Source organism: Mytilus galloprovincialis, chromosome 8, assembly GCF_965363235.1.
Source record: "Mytilus galloprovincialis chromosome 8, xbMytGall1.hap1.1, whole genome shotgun sequence".
Taxonomy (NCBI): domain Eukaryota; kingdom Metazoa; phylum Mollusca; class Bivalvia; order Mytilida; family Mytilidae; genus Mytilus; species Mytilus galloprovincialis.
The window spans coordinates 31,214,217-31,220,216 of NC_134845.1; positions in this window are offsets into that span (position 1 = coordinate 31,214,217).

A 6,000-nucleotide genomic window follows, 5' to 3' on the forward strand; every position below is an offset into this window, starting at 1 on the left:
TAAAAACCTTTTTTTTAAATTACTGGTCGAAACTTATGTGTGGAAAGCAAGAAAAACTTCCTGTTATTTTGTATAAATATGCTTATAAAAAGTATGGGATGAACATTCCATGGCTTAATAATATAAAATCTATTCTAGATAGTTGTGGACTGTCATATGTTTGGAATGCACAGTACTTTGTTAGTAATACATGGTTATATCATAAGGTTAAAGTTAGTGTTGTAGACCAATTCAAACAAAATTGGCACTCTATCTTATTAGAATCGCCAAAAGCTATTAATTATCGTCTATTCAAAGATAATGCTGAAAGAGAAAACTATTTTAAGATCCTAGATGATAAAAATATTATTACTTTTTGTAGATTCAGGATACTCAGTCATAAACTTCCTATTGAAACTGGAAGGTGGAAAAATGTACCTAGAGAAAATCGAAATTGTAAACTATGTAACTCAGGAGATATTGGGGATGAATTCCACTATATTTTTAAATGTTCGAAATTTAATCATGATAGAGAAAAGTTTTTGAAACCATATTATCTAAATAGACCAAACATATTGAAATTTCATGATTTGATGAATACTAGAAACATCAGTATGTTGAATCATTTGTGCAAATTTATCAGACTGATTAATAAACAGCTGGACTCTTAGGGGAAACATTTTTTTTTTTTTTTTTTTTTTTTTTTTTAAGCATTTCATACATTTGTATTAATTCTGACTATATGTTATATTATTAATTGTTTATATCTCTGTACCATGGATTCTGGTTTATGAGAATAAAGATATATATGTCCATTTTTCAAATTACCTCCTTAATTACGTGGTTAATTAAGTAACTAAGGACGGGTCCTTTTCCTTTTTTTTTATACCAACTCGTGTAGGTTATACATAACAGCAAGGACTGTGATCTGAAAATTGAACTGTATAAACTGAAAAATCTAAACTTTTCAGTTCGATTTGGTCGTTTCAGTCTGATTATTAATAATTAGTGGCAAGTTTTACGTTGTCACTACGAAAATGCATCAAGTTTGATTTAGAATAAAAAAGTTAAATAACTTCAAACTTTGTCTCATGATTATATGACTTGAAACACAATAATTGTTAGATACATCGAGAAAAATATATACTGAACATTAATGATATGCATATGACTCAGAAAATAAAATAAACTTAAAGCCTAAAAATGGCAAAGGTCAGGGTCATGGAATTCTGCGCATCAATTTCAGTTGAAAAGAATAAAGTCAAATATCGTATGTCATACTAGGTAGTTTGCTTACATGCAGACCATCCAAGCTTACTATGTACAACAGATACAAAGTTACAAATAATTTACTCAGTAGCTGTACCAGGGGTGCGGGTCTGTGATTGGATATTTTTTTCTTCGGAAAATTCGAAAGATTACGGGAAGATTACAGAAAAAAAGACAACAACTGTTTTTTTTTTCTTTTTATTCTGGAACCCCTTTTTTGAAATTTCTGGATCCGCCCCTTTTACTTATCTACCGCCATAGAACCACGATTTTGTTATATATCCAAGTTTCTTGTATCATAATAATGCGGCGGGGTTAAACAATTTAAGTAAGCGGGATCCCAACCCTCCCCTAACCTGGGACAGTGGTATAACAGTACAACTTAAGAACGAACTATAAAAATCACTTGAAAAATATAAACTCATCAGATGGACAAAAATGCAAGTGGGTGTTGCCGGGTACTTGTACATCCCAACAACAAAAAGACACTAAGAACAGATCTAAGAATACTGACGGCTAGTTCAAGGCTACAAATTATATAATAGTTCTTGAAAAACTGGTCATTATCGTGATATATGGACTGCCCACAGGACAGTGGTATTGACTAAGATAGTGATAATGACTGGGCCGAAGGCGATGTCATTTTCGCTGTCACAGTCAATACCACTGTCCTACGGGCAGTCCATGTATCACGATAAAGACCAGTTTTTCAAGAACTATTATGTTTATTTCATTGAGAAACCATGTTTTAGAAAATTCTCATAAATTCAAAATGCCAAAAGCGAACTCGAGTAGTTGTTCAATTTCTATGGCAAAGAGTGAAGACCAGTCGTAGTAATACTGCCATTCATTTTAGTGCAATTTTTCAGTATTTAAATACTTAATCAAGTTCTCTTTAATCTTATAATTAACAAAAACATATAATAAACAATTCAACAACTTAAATATGATATTAAAAATAGGAACATGTTTTTTTAAAAGGTACATTTTTCTAAACAGAGAAACCACGCCCACCGGTCATTAGCAGAGAAACCACGACCCAACGGTCATTATCAGACGGAAACCACGCCCCAACGGTCATTATCAGACGGAAACCACGCCCCACCGGTCATTAGCATATAAAAGTTCGTTAACGACCGGTTTTCTGGTCCGTTTTGTACTGTTAATGACCGATGGAATTTATTACTGAAGAATAATCATTATGAATGTCATGTGACCCCTTGTTATCCAATTAGAGAATCTTATTCTCAACCGATATGAAATAACAACTAATAAAATAATCATGCATAAAGACTAGTCTGATAGCTACACGAATTAAAATAACAGAAATTTTAAACAAATCAAATATGCTGCTTTATGCAGCTTTGATTGTCACTTATACATAACTTACATTTTGTAGTTCCAATATTTAAGGCAATGCAACAGGAAAAAAAATATAAAGATTACTATTTCCAAAAACCTTACTCGGCATAGTTCACCTGTCATGGTAATGTATCGGTTTGATTGACAGCTTAGCTTGTACAACAATGCCATGTGACAGTCAATTTCTAAAGTTTATGCGCTGATCGTGGTAAAAGGGTCTAACAATCTTAGAATCAAGCCATGCTTCGATGACATAAATGTTAGAGATATTATAACCCATTTTGCGTAATTTGATACCGTATCTTGTATTTGATAATTTACATGTCGGCTTGGATTTTTTTGTCGAAACGCCGAACTGTTCTCTTCAAGAGACAGCCTTCTTTTTTTTTCAAAGTAATTACCTGTCCCCAGCGATGCTTCGAGGGGTAATAGTAACACAATGATACCTTCAATATATCTGTCTGTCCGTCGGTCTGTCTGTTCGTACGCTACTGTTGGCACTCTTGAACCTACATCCTTCACGGAATTCTAAACATGAAACATGGCAAATGTATAACACAGCGATATGTTTTTTTTTCACTTTCCATAATGAACTTTCAAAGGAAAACAAAATGAGAATGGAAATGGAAAATATGCCAAAGAGAAAACGACCCAACCATAGAGCAGACAACAGGCGAATGCCATCAATTGGTCTTCAATACAGCGAGAAACTCACCCACACGGAGGCGTCCTTTAGCTGGCCAAGTTTTCAAACTACTTTTCTTGATACATGTAGGTTATGGCACACGACACAGATCATTCATTGAAAAAGAGAAAAGCTGGGTTATCAATAAGACAAAAAAAGAGTAAAGCCCTTACTCATTTTAAAGGCAATCAAAAATATAACTCTCAGAATGATCTGATAATCAGATAATCATGGTATTTTAATATGCCCAAATATTAGAAAAACATTGCAACCTTCATGTATATATTCACCTAATTTACTGAACTTGTACAAGGTCCTTTATTTTTGATAAAATTTATCCTTTTTAGAATATATATGTTAAAAAAAAAACTCATTTTCCCGTATACTCTTTGAACGCCATGTTAACATTCGGTTGACCACAAAAACTCGTTTTGCACGAAAACATGAAACATTTGTAACTGTATATATTGAGAGCCGCAGTGACCCCCCCCCCTCCCCCATTTTCAATTTTCCCATAAGAAATGCATTAAAAATAATTATTCGACGTCCTTCAAATTCTCGCCCGCAAATTATCATTATTCCAGCCAGAAAATTTCAAAGTATATACCTGTGGCCCATGCGAACAAAAATGGGTCTTTTTGTATAAGACAAGTGTATGCTCTGAGTCTCGCTCGTGGAATATGCTATATTAAATAAATTTGAACTAAACGGAGAAAGGGAGACAAACACAATTTTACAACGACCAAGTTATGGTGTATTACGTACGTCAAAGTATACGATTTTTGTTTAATTCAGAAGTTAAATGCTAAACGGGAGATAACAATGAACATATTTTTGAAATGTTAAGGTTTGTTACGTTTAAGTACGTCAAAAACTTAAAATTCTCTATTAAACGATGTATTTGTTTCTACTTATGTAGCGTTTAGAAAACAGCAACAAACGCGACACAACGTTTACAAAAATTTGGTTAGAAAGAAATGCGGTCTATGTAATATATAATAAATCTTGAACAATAAATCTTGAACTTCGCTTTCGTGTATTATCATACATGCATTGTTATCTAACTGTGAATACTTTTTAGATTCGATGTACCCGCTTAACGAAATGCCCGTGCACATACGTTAATATAGTAATATTAAATATACTGGGAACGAAATAATATGTATATTTCTTATACAAAACCATAAGTTAGAAAAGAATTTAAAAAAGGAAGTCCCAGGAGATTCAAATTTTTATTCACGTAGTTGAGAAAAATAAAATCTTTACTATTTAGCTAACTGAGAACACAACAAATGTTTTTATTATTAACATGAAATAATACATGAAAAGTAATTAAACTTTAAGTTCACAATCATGAGACCATCATAAGTCATGTCGCGAGGGGTCTTAAGTTTACGACAAAAGTTATAACAAATCGTAACTTGGGACACTTTCGAAAACATATCTTACGACTATGACATGTCCTAAGACCATCATAAGACATGTCTTAGTCGTAAGATACTTTCGAAAACCAGGCCCCAGCTGGGTTTCAAAGAATTTATATCAAACTCATGTAAGATCATAGGAAAACAAGTAATGGATCATCCATAGAACATTTTAAACAATTTTGGTACAAATTCTCTTTTAATATTGTACATTTGATAACCCTTTCAAAATAAGATATGACACTCTCAAAATTTGTTACATATTTGATTCAAGGTATTTATTGAATAACCATTTGTTTCAGTATGATATTACGAACAGTTATACATACAAAACATGTTGCATTTTGAAAGCATAAGTTTTATATTTCATTAATCTACTTTCTGTCAAATATTTCCATTTTGTAAAAGGATAACTTAATTTTCAAACTATCACGAAACAAGCAGTTGCTGCACTACAGGTCTTTAACATTTTCCACACATTTTGCAAGAATATTTTGTTTTATGACCTTTCAGATTCAAATAAAGCCAGCCTTCAATCTATAACATCGTTTTCTACAAATCATGGAAACATTTGCATTATTTCACCAAAATAAAAACATATAAAGAAAAATACTGCATTACAAAATAGTAACATTTCCAGGTGGCAGATTTATCTGGGATTCTTTTTACTTCTGAAAGAACCAATTGCAAAAATAACTGTACATCACAAATGTTCTTAGTCCAAATAATTATGACGTCTGGCAAGGCTATTTGAATTTTTTTTCTGGGACGCCTTCCTAGGAATAACGTATGTCTGGCAAGACTATTTGAATTTTTTTCTGGGACGCCTTCCTAGGACTGACGTCTGGCAAGGCTATTTTATTTTTTTTTCTGGGACACCTTCCTACGACGTCATTACACTGAAGCCATTTTTTACATCTGGACTTTTGGGGGGAACTTGCGACCTAATTTATCGTAGGAAGGCGTCCCAGAAAAATTTTTTAAATTGTCTTGCCAGCCGTCATAATTATTTAGACTAAAATGTTCCATGTAAAATTTTGATGTTATAATATTATAAATATCTGATGCCACAATGGAAAAGTAATTGTTGTATGACGTCAACGGTTGAAGAGGGACAGATTCTAAGGTCAGCTGGGACAATTAGGGGGGTCGGGGGCAGACTTTTCCAGTCATGCTTCAGTGATGCCCTACATAATTACCCAAAAAGTAATTCTATCATCACGAAAAATGTACTAATTGTAAGACCTGATGATGTGAATAAATTGAAATCAGACATATCAA